The 15,777-nt window shown below is 51.8% G+C and overlaps 1 protein-coding gene and 1 long non-coding RNA gene across 2 annotated transcripts in view; one reads left to right on the top strand and one right to left on the bottom strand.

Moving 5' to 3' along the window:
* LOC310712919 (snake venom vascular endothelial growth factor toxin HF-like) overlaps positions 1-15,777 on the top strand; it is a 116,456-nt gene that overhangs the window by 12,997 nt on the left and 87,682 nt on the right. The gene's annotated exons all lie outside the window — the stretch shown is intronic.
* Positions 7,296-10,986, bottom strand: LOC310712950. Its single transcript, XR_014529033.1, has 3 exons — positions 10,574-10,986; positions 10,027-10,156; positions 7,296-8,406 (listed from the first exon to the last, which is right to left on the bottom strand). It is a non-coding gene; the product is annotated as an uncharacterized lncRNA (long non-coding RNA).

Genomic DNA, 15,777 nt, shown 5'->3' with positions numbered 1-15,777 from the left:
AGACCCCTAGATCCCTTTTACACATGGACTGCTATCACATCTCAGTCTCCACCCCCACCATGCTAAACATACCTAGCTCCCCGAACCATTCCTCAAAAGGCTTTCTTTCCAGACTCTTGATCATTTCAGTCGCCTTCCTCTGCACACGCATTCCCATCCTTTTGTCAAATCCCAATCTGCGATGAGCAGGCTTTGCTGAAATCCCCCACAACTCCACTCCGAGGCTTGAAAAGGAAATTTGTTCATTTATTTGGATGATTCAGATGCTGCCCTTGGCAGCTTACAATAAAAACAAGTAAATAAGAACACACACACACAAAATCAATTAAAACACACAACAGCAAATCACTGAATGGGTGGTTAGTAATATTCTTTTTATTTAACCATTCAGTAAATCTCTATCTTGCCCTTTCTTCCAAAACAGAAAGCATCAAAATGTTAAAACAGTGCAATTTAAAATAGATGAAAACCGATTTAATCCTGCTGTGTGCCAGAAGGCTTTGGTATCCCTGCTATCACCCATCGCAAGTATTTCAGGGTGTCAAAAGGGGGCCCTGGAGACCAGGGTTCAAAGCCCCCCACGTCTGTGAAGATCACTGGGTGCATAATAGCACCCCACTAGAAATCTCAAGAGCCAATCCCAAAAGATATGGGGGTCTAGTTCTCTTGGAACATCCAACTTACCGCCCAATAATCAAAGGGGAGACTGAAGGCAGTGTGGTGTAATGGTTAGTGCGATGGAGACAAGTGCCATTGGCATAACCGGGGGGGGGAGCTGCCCCCATCAAGTAAAACAAACAAACAAACAAACAAACAAACAAACAACTAACTACCTAACTGAGGTTACGAAAGATGTTGTGGAGGGCGTAGGTTTACACAGCCTCCAACCGCTCACTCATCTTCACAGCAGAGCTATTTGAAAATATAGTCAACGTAGTTTGGGCTTTTAGATGGACTTAATATTTTATGTAATTCTGTAGTCCTCCATTGTAACCGAAGTTGTCCATGATTTTAGTGTTTTGTTCTTGTTGAAGAGAGTCATAAACAATATTTAAGACTTTAAAAAAAGAATTGGGGGGACACGGGTGGCACTGTGGGTTAAACCACAGAGCGTTGGACTTGCCAATCAGAAGGTCGGCGGTTCAAATTCCCGCGACGGGGTGAGCTCCTGTTGCTTGGTCCCTGCTCCTGCCTACCTAGCAGTTCGAAAGCGCGTCAAAGTGCAAGTAGATAAATAGGTACCGCTCCAGCGGGAAGGTAAACGGCGTTTCCATGCGCTGCTCTGGTTCGCCAGAAGCGGCTTAGTCCTGCTGGCCACATGACCCGGAAGCTGTACGCCGGCTCCCTCGGCCAATAAAGCGAGAGAAGCGCTGCAACCCCAGAGTCGGTCACGACTGGACCTAATGGTCAGGGGTCCCTTTACCTTGTACTAAAAAAGAATTACCGTACTGCTTTAAAACATTTAGAACATCCAAATTCATTTAAGAGCAGCAGCAATCGGACACCTGAAACCCCCCCACCTGACTCCCTATTTATTATTATTTCTTTATTTATTTGCATTCACACCCCCCCTTTTTCTGGAAGGTTCTCAAGGTGGCATACATGGTCCTCCTCCTCCTCGTTTTATCCCCACGACAACCCTGCAAGGTAGGTGAGGCGGAGAGGCAGTGATGGGTCCAAAGTCACGCCCAGAGAGCTTCCTTCCGAATACCAGTTGCTGGAAACTAGAGGAGGGGAAGCTCCATATAGTTCAAGCTCTGGTTTTCCCAATAGTGATGTATGGAAGTGAGAGCTGGACCATAAAGAAGGCGGATCGCCGAAGAATGGATGCTTTTGAATTCTGGTGCTGCAGGAGACTCTTGAGAGTCCCATGGACTGCAAGAAGAACAAACCTCTCCATTCTGAAGGAAATCAGCCCTGAGTGCTCACTGGAAGGACAGATCCTGAAGCTGAGGCTCCAAGACTTTGGCCACCTCAGGAGAAGAGAAGACTCCCTGGAAAAGACCCTGGTGTTGGGAAAGATGGAGGGCGCAAGGAGAAGGGGAAGACAAAGGACGAGATGGTGGGACAGTGTTCTCAAAGCCTCCAGCATGAGTTTGACCAAACTGCGGGAGGCAGTGGAAGACAGGAGTGCCTGGCGTGTTCTGGTCCAGGGGGTCACAAAGAGGCGGACACGACTAAACGACTAAACAACAAAGGAGGGGAAAGTGTTGCTCTTGTGAGTACAGGATTCTGGACTTTTCTCAGGTTCTTATGGAACCTCCAGGTCCCAGGGCAGTCTATCTAGGTTCCTAGGTCCTTATGGGTATTCGGCCACTGTGAGAACAGGATGGTGAGCTATTTGGGCCTCATCAAAACTAGCAGCAGCAAGAAAATACAATTAGGGCTCTTCCCTAACCCATATAGTTTACACCTTCCAAGGACCCAGAGGCCTGAATGAAAATCCTGAGCAGCTTTGGGGATTGAAGCCACCAAAGCGGGACCTCCCTCCCTCCCTTTCTCGGGAGACAACCCAGTCCAAGGGGCACTTCTCCTGCGCAAGAGCCACCCAGGGGCTTGCGCAGGAGCATTTCCCGCGGGGCAGCGCCCCCTTGTGGCTCTGACCCGTTCGCTGCTGCTGCCCTTAATTAGTGCCTGCACTCCAGAACCTCACCTTGCCTGGGGTGAGTAAGAAATCAGGGTGTTATCGTGGGGAACCTGTTGCGAGGACCCAGGATATCTGGGTTCACCGCCTACCCGCCCCTTTGCCACGAAGTCACTGGGTGGAGCAGGTTCAGGTCTAAATAATGGGGGGGGGGGTGTCGTAGCCCAGCCTCTGTTCTTCCCAGTAGCCCCCCAGATGACCCCCTGGGAAGAAGCCCAGAAACCAGCGGGACTGCAGCGCACATCCAGTCCACGCGCGCCCAGCTTGCCGGCGCGTAAAAGGAGCCCAGGCCTCTCCATCAGGGACCCAGGAGTCCGGGCTCCCCCTGGCCTCGGAGCACGGTTCCTGAGGGATGCTGGCGATGCTGGAGGAGGCTCTCTTCCAAGCCGTAACCATTGCGCCCTACTGCCTCCGGCCGCGCGCGCCGCCTCTGAATCAGCCCCTGCCCCTCGCTCGCTCCGGCCCGCGTCATCTCGGCCTGGCCTCTGGCTCCTGCGGCTATTTATAGCTCACCCGGCGCTAAAAATAGCGCGGGGGCCGGTGCGCAGGTGCCCCCTTGAGCGCCGCGCGTCAGCCGCGCTATTCTTAGCTGCCGCGCCTTGCGCGCTTGCCCGCCCGGGGACCCGCACGCAGGCAGGCTGGCTGGCTGGCTGGCCGGCCAGTCCGCTCGGGCTCCATCCTTCTCTCCCTTTCCAGGCTTTTCTCGGCGCGCTCCTGCTTGACATCATGCGCGTTCCTGCGGGCCAAGCCCTCCGCCTCCCCGAGGGCGGATTCACAAGTGACGCGCAGAACGCGCCTCCCGAGCTGGGACGGAGAGGATGAGTCACTGGGCAGGGAAAAGACAGGCAGGCTCTGCAGGTGGAGGAAAAGGAGGAGGAATTCGGCGTTTCAGGGAAGGTGAAGCGAATTAAATCAGAGAATCGTAGACTTGGAAGGGGGACCCCTGAGGTCATCCAGTCCAACCCCGCCTGCAATGAAGGAATCTCAGCTAAAGCATCCCTGACAGATCGCCACCCAACCTCTGCTTAAAGACCTCTAAGGAAGGGAGTCCACAACCTCCCAAGGGAAACCTTTTCACTGTCAAACAGCTCTTACCGTCAGAAAGCTATTCCTGATGTTTAGTCGGAAACTCCTTTCTTGTAACTTGAAGCCCTGGGTTCGAGTCCTACCCTCCAGAACAGGAGAAAATTATTATTATTATTATTATTATTATTATTATTATTATTATTATTATTATTATTATTATTATTATTTATACCCCGCCCTCCCAAGACAGAGCCGGGCTCAGGGCGGCTAACAACAGTAAAATTACAGTAAAAACATAATAGGGGAATTATTATTTTTTTTAAAAAAAATACAGGTTAAAATGCAATTTAAAATGCAACCTCATCAAAACCATAAGGGGAGGGAAACATAAGGGTCAGACTGAGTCCAAACCAAAGGCCTGGTGGAACAGCTCTGTCTTGCAGGCCCTGCGGAAAGATGTCAAGTCCCGCAGGGCCCTGGTCTCTTGTGACAGAGCGTTCCACCAAGTCGGGGCCACAGCCGAAAAGGCCCTGGCCCTAGTTGAGGCCAGCCAAACCACCTTGCGACTTGGGACCTCCAGGGTGTTGTCATTTGTGGACCTTAAGGTCCTCCGTGGGACATACCAGGAGAGGCGGTCCCGTAGGTACGAGGGTCCTAGGCTGCATGGGGCTTTAAAGGTTAAAACCAGCACCTTAAACCTGATCTTGTACTCCACCGGGAGCCAGTGCAGCTGGTAAAGCACTGGGTGAATGTGATCCCGCGGCAAGGACCCCGTAAGGAGCCTCGCCGCGGCATTCTGCACCCGCTGGTGTTTCTGGGCCAGCTTCAAGGGCAGCCCCGCGTAGAGCGAGTTACAATAATCAAGCCTGGAGGTGACCGTCGCGTGGATCACTGTGGCCACTGCGGTATACTCCATTCCAGCAAAGCAGAACCTCCATGGACAGGTGTAGTCTACCTCTGCGTGCACCAGGTTCCGGGGGGGGGCACACAAATAAGAGGGGCAGGCCATGTCTTCAGAGTTTCCAGAGGCATTTGCTTGGCTCTACTTGGTACTATAATATAATAATAATTTATTATTTATACCCTGCCCATCTGGCTGGGCTTCCCCAGCCACTCTGGGCGGCTTCCAAAAGAATATTAAAATACTATAATACATCAAACATTAAAAGCTTCCCGAAACAGGGCTGCCTTCAGATGTCTTCTAAAAGCCTGGTAGTTGTTGTTCTCTTTGACATCTGGTGGGAGGGTGTTCCACAGGGAGGGCACCACCACTGAAAAGGCCCTCTGCCTGGTTCCCTGTAACTTGGCTTCTCGCAGTGAGGGAACTGCCAGAAGGCCCTCAGAGCTGGACCTCAGTGTCCGGGTAGAACGATGGGAGTGGAGACGCTCCTTCAGGTATACTGGGCCTTTGAGGCCGTTTAGGGTTTTCAAGCCGAGCCCCAACACTTTGAATTGTGCTCAGAAACGTAATGGGAGCCAATGTAGGTCTTTCAAGACCGGTGTTATGTGGTCTCTGGGCCGCTCCCAGTCACCAGTCTAGCTGCCGCATTCTGGATTAGTTGTAGTTTCCGGGTCACCTTCAAAGGTAGCCCCACGTAGAGCGCATTGCAGTAATCCAAGTGGGAGATAACCAGAGCATGCACCACTCTGGCGAGGCAGTCTGCGGGCAGATAGGGTCTTAGCCTGCATACCAGATGGCGCTGGTAAACAGCTGCCCTGGATACAGAATTGACCTGCGCCTCCATGGACAGCTGTGAGTCCAGAATGACTCCCAGGCTGCACACCTGGTCCTTCAGGGGCACAGTTACCAGGACCAGGGAATCCCCCACACCCGCCCTCCCCCTGTCCCCCCAAAACAGTACTTCTGTCTTGTCAGGATTCAACCTCAATCAGAGGTACAGAGTGTTTTCCTCGCCCTGACCCAGCACGAGGCAGCTCTTAGGTTCCTGTGAAATTTAAGCTACCCAGTGGCGTAATTAGGTAACTTTAGACTCTGGAAATAGTAGTCTTATGAGCCACCTCTCCAAGTATTGCTTCATTCATTTATTATTATTTATTTAGAGCATTTGTACCCTTCACTCTTCAACCAAGCAGCTTGGCTTATGTGTGGCTTATGAAAACAAGGCAGTCCCTATTCGTGTTGTTGTTGTTTAGTCGTTTAGTCGTGTCCGCCTCTTCGTGACCCCCTGGACCAGAGCACGCCAGGCCCTCCTGTCTTCCACTGCCTCCCGCAGTTTGGTCAAACGATCAGCCTTCTTTATGGTCCAGCTCTCACTTCCATATTAGTAACTTTGCATTAATGCAACATTTTTATATGTAACTGTGTTTTTCTAACGTTTTGTTGAAGTTCTCTCTGTTGCTGCATCCGTTTTCTGTACAACCGCTTTAAATATATCAAGCGGTATAGAAATTAAATAACTGAATCATCAAAAGAAATCAAAAAATCCAGAAACTCTCTTTTATCTGTCCTGAATTTTCCAACATTCATCTGCTTTAAAAAGGTAAAGGGACCCCTGACCATTAGGTCCAGTCGTGGCCGACTGGGGTTGCGGTGCTCATCTTGCTTTACTGGCTGAGGGAGCCAGCGTACAGCTTCCGGGGCATGTGGCCAGCATGACTAAGCCACTTCTGGCGAACCAGAGCAGTGCATGGAAACGCCATTTACCTTCCCGCCTGAGTGGTACCTATTTATCTACTTGCACTTTGACGTGCTTTCAAACTGCTAGGTGGGCAGGAGCAGGGACCGAGCAACGGGAGCTCACCCCATCACGGGGATTTGAACCGCCGACCTTCTGATCGGCAAGTCCTAGGCTCTGTGGTTTAACCCACAGCTTTGCATGCCCACAAATTCTCGTGACGTGAGTGTTCGTTTCAAAATGTGGTTTCCCAGCCCAGCTGCCCCCAGCTCATCCTCTTGAGGGAGGGCCCTGGACATTTGCCCTAAAGTCCTATCCTGATGGGCTGCCTCATTTTGCAGTATCTGTGTGGCTGATTTCTTTTTTAAAAATAAAATAAAAACCTGAGTTGAGTTTAGCATGCGGCTTGCAGAGAGGACCGTGGCCACTAGATGGCGTAATTAACTTTATAAAATAGCAGGAGGGTTTCCTGATTCCAGGGACAAATAATCCAGAATATTTTGCTGTGGAACTGAACACCAGAGAAAGAAAATCCCAGGACCTCCTTCTAGTGTTGCAAAACATGCTGGCGAGTGTGTTGGGGTGGGGAAGGGAGTTGTACATGGTCCAAGAGTTGTGCCCCATTTGCAAACACCCCTGTACGACCTTCCAAAGGATCGGGGCCTTGAACCCTCAGACCCCAATATACTGGTCTTTCTGGCTTGAGCGCCTTCTGCAACCAGACAGGCCCCATCTGGGCTACACAGGAAGAGTGCTGGATAGCAGCAATGAGCTGAGTGGAGCAATTTATGGGCTGGCCTGATGGTGTTGTTTTTTTGCTAAGAGGCAAATGCCAGATTTTCCAGCTGTTGCTTTGGTTTCTGTAGCCTGCAACTGCCTGCAGTGCATGGAAGCCCACAGAATAAATCCTTGCAGGGAACAGTGTGAATTACCTTGTTACGGAAATTATGGGGGGCCCCCACATCTTTAAAGTTGTTAAATCTTACAAATTGTTGTTGTTTAGTCGTTTAGTCGTGTCCGTCTCTTCGTGACCCCCTGGACCAGAGCACGCCAGGCACTCCTGTCTTCCACTGCCTCCCGCAGTTTGGTCAAACTCATGCTGGTAGCTTCGAGAACAGTGTCCCACCATCTCGTCCTCCGTCGTCCCCTTCTCCTTGTGCCCTCCATCTTTCCCAGCATCAGGGTCTTCTCCAGGGAGTCTTCTCTTCTCATGAGGTGGCCAAAGTATTGGAGCCTCAGCTTCAGGATCTGTCCTTCCAGTGAGCACTCAGGGCTGATTTCCTTCAGAATGGAGAGGTCTGATCTTCTTGCAGTCCATGGGACTCTCAAGAGTCTCCTCCAGTACCAGAATTCAAAAGCATCACAACACAAAACACTGTTGCTGCACGTAGGTTTTATTTTATTTGTTTTTTGTCTTATATTTTGGAAATGTGCATCCAGGTTTTTTCCCCTTTAATTTTTTTCGGGCTCCCAAGAGAGTGGGGCCCTAAGCTATGGCTTCTTTAGCTTATACAGTAGTACCTCAGGTTAAGTACTTAATTCGTTCCGAAGGTCCGTTCTTAACATGAAACTGTTCTTAACCCGAAGCACCACTTTAGCTCATGGGGCCTCCCGCTGCCACCGCACCGCTGGAGCACGATTTCTGTTCTCATCCTGAAGCAAAGTTCTTAACCTGAGGTACTATTTCTGGGTTAGCGGAGTCTGTAACCTGAAGCGTATGTAACCCGAGGTACCACTGTACGTAAATCCAGCAATGGCTAGAAGCCAACCGATAACCCTCTCCTCTATGCATGGCTGTTCTATTGATGGCTGTCAGCTCCCTCCAGGAATATCTCCTCTGAATCCTCGTTGCTTGGAGCTCCAGGTGGGGGGATGCGATGACTGAGCCCATTGTGTCTTGCTTCCCAAAGGCATCTGGTCAACCTACTGTGGGAAACAGGATGCTTTGCTGGGAAGGCCTTTGGTCCGGTCCATCTGCAAAGCTTTTCTGTTAGCCTCACTCTTTTCCCACCGCGATTCCTCAGTCTTCTGCTGGGATAAGGCACCTTCCATAGACCACACTTCTTCTGGGCTTCGAAGGGAGGGGTACACTGCTTCTAACTGAAATAAAAAAATTAATTTCTCATATATAAAATAGGTAAAGGTAAAGGGACCCCTGACCATTAGGTCCAGTTGTGGCTGACTCTGGGGTTGCGGCGCTCATCTCGCTTTACTGGCCGAGGGAGCCGGTGTACAGCTTCCGGGTCATGTGGTCAGCATGACTAAGCTGCTTCTGGTGAACCAGAGCAGTGCACGGAAATGCCGTTTACCTTCCCGCCGGAGCGGTGCCTATTTATCTACTTGCACTTGACGTGCTTTCAAACTGCTAGGTGGGCAGGAGCAGGGACCGAACAACGGGAGCTCACTCCGTCGCGGGGATTCGAACCGCCAACCTTCTGATCGGCAAGTCCTAGGCTCTGTGGTTTAACCCACAGCGCCACCCACGTCCCATATATATAATAAATGTTCATAAATGTACCACGCAAACACGTACATAAAGATATAAACCACATGTCAGAAGCAGCACAGGAAAACAGCCCTGACTCCCAAACTGAGCAAATGTTTTCTCTGCAAGGTCGAAAGAAAATGGAAACGCCTCCCCATTGTCTTTTCCTTCACAAATCCTGTCTTAAGGGTATCTCTGTGTATGAATAGGGTGAACCTGTGATCTGGCTCAGGAACTAAGTATTTGTCATTACAAAAGACTGGCCAGGCTCCCCAAGATATCCAATGAAGTGAGCATTAACATGTAACTTGCCAGACAGGAGAAAAACAACGCACTCAGATTTCTGTTGTAGACTGCCTTTTCTGTGATGTAGGTATGATGTTTTTGGGGGTGGTCTTGGACTCCAGGGTGGGCAATTTAAAATGTTTAAAATAAGGGCGGGCACACCTAGGTTCTGGGTCCTCCTCCTTTCCTGAGTGTAAGGGGAGCACCCTGTTGCAACAGTTCAATAAAGATCAAGCTTACTACTGTAGCTGCTTTGCTTCTCAATATTCCCTGGTTGGCCTCTGTTCTTTTCTCCGACCGATGGAGAACCTACAAAGGACTCTGTAAGGGCTCTTGTGTTCCCCATAAGGGAATAAGGGCAGTTTTTTGTTTATTACATAACTGTCGAGGGGTTCCGTTTGTTATCGAGGCTAATGTGTGCTGGCAAGCCTGTCTCCCTATGAAATCCACAGAGGGGCATCCCAATTACCAGACGGAAGAGAGAGAGAGTCACAATTTGTGGACGGACGGAGCGGGACACTCTGTGGGCAGGGCCTGGCCTGATGCAGCTGTGTTGCTAAATACCCTTCATCGTTGCAGGTGGAGGGACAGAATCATGGCCCTGGGCTGACAGGCTGTGTCTCTCACCAGACGAGATGATGGACAGGGCTGGTGGCCTTGCTCGTTGCTGGCAGAGTTTGCTCCATCCATCCCATAATGAGCTGGCCGCTCAGCTTTTCACCCTTGCCCCTCTATCTGTTATTTCCTCTATCCGACTCTCTCACGACATTCTTCAGTTTCCCATCGCCCCGTCTGTCTATTATTGTCTTCCGCATCCATCCATCTATCTCCGCCCCACCCCCACCCGCTTCCAGTGACCTAGTGGATCCTGTCCACTGCGTGGAAACCTCACCTCCTCCATTCAAGACCTTCCCCCCCCCTTGCTTTCACAGACACACTCGGTCACACACCTTCGCTCTGGTCCATTGCGAGGGGAGGAAGTTCTTTGTCCTTAAAACACCCTTCTTGAAGACAGAGCCAGCTCTGTGTTCCCTGGCGTCTCTCAGGTCCGGCTTCCCATAATGGGCATCTGGTTGGCCACTGTGAGAACAGAATATATCTTTCAGGATATATAGCTTTATTTACACATATGTAGACCCCGAGCCTGGGACGCAGGTGGCACTGTGGGTTAAACCACAGAGCCTAGGACTTGCAGATCAGAAGCTCAGCGGTTCGAATCCCCGCGATGCGGTGAGCTCCTGTTTCTCGGTCCCTGCTCCTGCCAACCTAGCAGTTCGAAAGCACACCAGTGCAAGTAGATAAATAGGTACTGCTCCGGCGGGAAAGTAAACGGCGTTTCCGTGTGCTGCTCTGGTTCGCCAGAAGCGGCTTAGTCATGCTGGCCACATGACCTGGAAGCTGTACGCCGGCTCCCTCAGCCAATAAAGTGAGATGAGCGCCGCAATCCCAGAATCGGCCACGACTGGAGCTAATGGTCAGGGGTCCCTTTACTTTTACCCTTACAGTGAAGGCACCTGCATGATTTCAATAGGCAGGGAGTTCCAGAGGGTCAGTGCTGCCTCACTGAGAGATCCATTTCTTACAAAGGTTGAAGGGCTGTTATCAAAGTGGTCGGCTGGTTGTTTATGGGGCAAGGCGCTCTCGCAGGTAAACTGATCCCAAGTCGTTAAGGGTGTCACACACGAATAGTAACGCCTCAAACTTGGCCTGGTAGCAAATTGGCAGCCAGGGCAGATCTCTGAGCACAGACGCTATATGTGGAAAAGGCCTCTCTCCTGCCAGCAATCGTGCTGCAGCATTCTGCGCTAGCTGCAGCTTCCGGATCGGGTGAAAGGAAAGCTCCACAAAGAGCACATTGCAGCAATCCAGCAATGTGGGAAAGAGAAGGGGTGCCTTGGGGGGAGCCCCAATCAAACCCCCTTAGCTGCCTTACACAGAGAATTGTAGAGTTGCAAGGGGTCACAATGGTTTGGTTTTCCCAGTGGTGATGTGTGGAAGTGAGAGCTGGACCACAAAGAAGGCTGATTGCCGAAGAATTGATGCTTTTGAATTCTGGCGCTGGAGGAGACTCTTGAGAGTCCCATGGACTGCAAGAAGATCCAACCTCTCCATTCTGAAGGAAATCAGCCCTGAGTGCTCACTGGAAGGACAGATCCTGAAGCTGAGGCTCCAAGACTTTGGCCACCTCATGAGAAGAGAAGACTCCCTGGAAAACACCCTGATGTTGGGAAAGATGGAGGGCACAAGGAGAAGGGGACGACAGAGGACGAGATGGTGGGACAGTGTTCTCGAAGCTACCAGCATGAGTTTGACCAAACTGCGGGAGGCAGTGGAAGACAGGAGTGCCTGGCGTGCTCTGGTCCAGGGGGTCACGAAGCTAATGGGGCCTCCTGCTGCCGCCGGAGCACAATTTCTGTTCTCATCCTGAAGCAAAGTTCTTAACCTGAAGCACTATTGCTGGGTTAGTGGAGTCTGTAACCTGAAGCGTATGTAACACGAGGTACCACTGTATCCCTCCTAAAAAGTAAGGGGAAATGTGTGTGCGTCTTATGGAGCGAATGCAGGCTGCACAGCTATCCCAGAAGCCAGAACAGCAAGAGGGATTGCTGCTTTCACTGCGCAGAGATCCCTCTTGCTGTTCTGGCTTCTGGGATTCAGAATATTTTTTTCCTTTGTTTTCCTCCTCCAAAAACTAGGTGCGTCTTGTGGTCTAATGCTTTTTATAGAGCGAAAAATACGGTGTGTTTTTTTTAAAAAAAGAGAGATTAAGAGTCTCACGCTTTGCCAACCGAGCTACCTGCTGGTATGCCATCTGGAATCCTTTTTGGGGTGACTAGGCCTCGGAGCGTCCCTTGCTCTGGGCATTTGGGTCCGGAGGGAGGAGAGAAGGGAGGCCATAGAGATACGAAGGGCTGGCTGCCAGCCAGCAGCTGGGCTCCCAGACACACGCCAAGCCCGGGAATAACCTTGCTCCTTGTTTATACGGAGAGCTGACCCGACCCTTCGCCATTCACGTCAGATCAGTTGCTGCCGGAGGCATTTCTCAGAGCCGCAGAGACTTCCCTAGGGAGCCAGGGGGCCATTCCCACACTGGTCGCCCCCCCAGTTCCCAGCCCTGCCTGCCATGGGACAGGAGACAGTCCTCTCCACCAAAGAACAGCCGCCTCTGCCAGCCTGCCTGGCTTAGAAGCTGAGCAGAAATAACAGAAGGAAGACTTGAAGGACAGATTGTGAAGCTGAGGCTCCAAGACTTTGGCCACCTCCTGAGAAGAGAAGACTCCCTGGAAAAGACCCTGGTGTTGGGAAAGATGGAGGGTGCAAGGAGAAAGGGATGACAGAGGACGAGATGGTTCAGTGGCGTAGCGTGGGGGGTGCAGGGGGACCATCCGCACCGGGCGCAACATCTGGGGGGGCGCGCTCGCACTCGCAGCTCTCTGCCCCTACCTGGCTCACTCACTCTCTCTCACTGCAGTGCTGGCTGTGCGAATCCGATCCGAGCCGCCGGGTTGCCGCCCACTGTTGAGGGGGGGGGTGGCAGGCGTGCGGTGCGGAGAGAGAGCGAGGGACTATCTGGGGGAGGGACAGTGCAGCTGCCGCCCAGCGCAGCGCTGAGCGCGGGAGAGAACCACACCAGACCAGACCAGGCAGCAGCAAGAAGAAGCTGGCAGCGGCGGCAGGTTAGGGGTGAGGGGGCGCAAATTACTTGCCTTGCCCCGCGTGCTGACAACCCACGCTACGCCACTGAGATGGTTCGACAGTCTTCTCGAAGCTACCAGCATGAGTTTGACCCAACTGCGGGAGGCAGTGGACGGGGAGAGGGGTCTTGTGTTCGAATCCTGATTGTGGGCTTCCCGTTAGCATGTCCGGCATGTTTGACCACGTGAGCCACCAGCCTGATGCTACAGGCTCTCCTTCGGTTCTTAAAGGGGATGGAATAAGGCCGGCAAGGGCTTGAGGAAGACAAGGGACAGCCCCTTGCCCAGGCTCCCTTGTGTCCATATATGGCGGCCCCTTTCCAAACTGGACCCTGCGGCCGAGTTTGCCCAGCAGGAAAGACGAGCCAGGGAATGCCCAGCTGCTCAGGGGCTTGGATTCGGCAGCTGATGCAAGGATCTGCAATGCAGCCTGGCACCTGCCCGCCCACGGGGGACAAGGCCTTTCCCCTCCTGGCCCTCTCTCTCTCCTCATCCTGCCATCAGTGCCCAAGGCCCCCGGCGCTCCTTGCAAACTCTGAGGAGGCCGGGGGCCTGGGGAGGGTCAGGTGCTGGGCAAGGGCACACACACACACCACAGGCGACGTCTATTATTAGCGGCAAATACCAGCCAGGATAATGCCCCACAGACTGTCATGCCCAAAGCTCTCCTGATGGAGACATAAATAGCCTCTCTCTCCCCCCACTCTGCTTGCTTCAAATTATTATTACCGTACTTTCCGCTCTATAAGACGCACCAGACCACAAGACGCACCTAGTTTTCGGAGGAGGAAAACAAGAAAAAAAATATTCTGAATCTCAGAAGCCAGAACAGCAAGAGGGATCGCTGCGCAGTGAAAGCAGCAATCCCTCTTGCTGTTCTGGCTTCTGGGATAGCTGCGCAGCCTGCATTCGCTCCATAAGACGCACACACATTTCCCCTTACTTTTTAGGAGGGAAAAAGTGAGTCTTATAGAGCAAAAAATACAGTACTCTCATTAAATTCAACTGCCACAATTGAATAATCATAGTACCGTAGAATTCTGAAGTCATTGAAATGTGTCTGTGGGAAGGGTTATTGTTTTGCCATCCCGTTGTATACTTATTTTCTCCTTTTCTCCTGTATTTTATTGTGTGAACTGCCTTGAGATCTTAATTATAATAATAATATTTTCATTATTTATACCCTGCCCATTTGGCTGCGGTTCCCCAGCCACTCAGGGCAACTTCCAGCGTATATTAGCGCAGAATATTAATCTAATATAAATAAATAAATAAACAATATTAAAAAAAATAGAATTGTACATTTGCAAGGGACCTCCAGGGGTCATCTATTCCAACCCCCTGTAATGCAGGGAGGAGCACTTCCTAGGGACCCACAGTTCGTTCTTTGTGGGTTGGCAGCAAAGTGTGTTGTGCTATCAGCATCTCTCCTCAGTGAAGGAACGCAAGGTGCTCCATGCTCTGGAGAAAGCTGAAAACCTCAAGTCTTCTTCTGCTGCTGCTGCTTCTTCTTCTTCTTGTTGTTGTTTAGTCGTTTAGTCGTTTAGACACGACAAGTCCAACTCTTCGTGACCCCATGGACCAGAGCATTCCAGGCACTCCTGTCTTCCACTGCCTCCCGCAGTTTGGTCAAACTCATGCTGGTCGCTTCGAGAACACTGTCCCACCATCTCGTCCTCTGTCGTCCCCTTCTCCTTGTGCCCTCCATCTTTCCCAGCATCAGGGTCTTTTCCAGGGAGTCTTCTCTTCCCATGAGGTGGCCAAAGTCTTGGAGCCTCAGCTTCAGGATCTGTCCTTCCAGTGAGCACTCAGGGCTGATTTCCTTCAGAATGGAGAGGTTGGATCTTCTTGCAGTCCATGGGACTCTCAAGAGTCTCCTCCAGCACCAGAATTCAAAAGCATCAGTTCTTCAGCAATCAGCCTTCTTTATGGTCCAGCTCTCACTTCCATACATCACTACTGGGAAAACCAGAGCTTTAACTATATGGACCTTTGTTGGCAAGGTGATGTCTCTGCTTTTTAAGATGCTGTCTAGGTTTGTCATCGCTTTTCTCCCAGGAAGCAGGCGTCTTTTAATTTTGTGGCTGTGGTTTCCAGCAATTGGTATTCAGAAGAATCGCTGCGTCCCACTACAAAAGCAGAGCATGGGCAACGTGGCTAGCAAGGTAAAAGGTAAAGGACCCCTGGACGGTTAAGTCCAGTCAAAGGCGACTATGGGGTTGTGGGGTTGATCTTGCTTTCAGGCCGAGGGAGCCGGTGTTTGTCCACAGACAGCTTTCCGGGTCATGTGGTCAGCAGAACTAAACCGCTTCCGGCGCAACGGGACACCGTGACGGAAACTAGAGCGCACGGAAGCACCGTTTACCTTCCCGCCGGAGTGGTGCCTATTTATCTACTTGCTCTGGTGTGCTTTCGGACTGCTAGGTTGGCAGGAGCTGGGACGGAGCAAGGGGAGCTCACCCTGTCACGGGGCCTAGGAAGGGCCGGGGGGGTGCGGTCTGCCCCGGGTGTGATCCCTGAGGGGGTGACAAAATAGCACACCGTGGGGGGGGTGGCACTTACCACGGGGCCTGGCCTGCAGCGTGCCCAAGCCACGCATCTCTCCTGAGAGTGACGCAGTGGCTCAGGGCCCTGCGCTGCCCAAAACATCAATGTGGGGTTTGCGCCCACCAGGCGGACTCCATGGGCCCACAATGCCCCCCCCCCGGGCTATCGCCGCGGCGGATCGCCCTGCCTCCGGCTGCTTCAGAAGCTGGAGCAGCTAGCTACACCCTGACCCCATTGCAGGGAATCGAACCGCCGACCTTCCGATCGGCAAGCCCAAGAGGCTCAGTGGTTTAGACCACAGCGTCACACAGCATTCCAAATGTGGTTGCACCATAGATTTGTATAAGGGCAGCAAAGGCTCAGAGCAGCTCTATGCCTGTTCTTCACATCCGACACCCTGGCCTTTGGGTGCCCCTCCCATCACCCCCTTCTTCTCTCTCCATTGCTCCCCCCACTTCA

This window comes from Podarcis liolepis (assembly GCF_965112155.1).
Source record: "Podarcis liolepis genome assembly, chromosome: 7".
NCBI classification, from domain to species: Eukaryota; Metazoa; Chordata; class Lepidosauria; order Squamata; family Lacertidae; genus Podarcis; species Podarcis liolepis.
The sequence above is the reverse complement of the archived record's forward strand: the minus strand, read 5'-3'. Positions and strand labels throughout refer to the sequence as shown.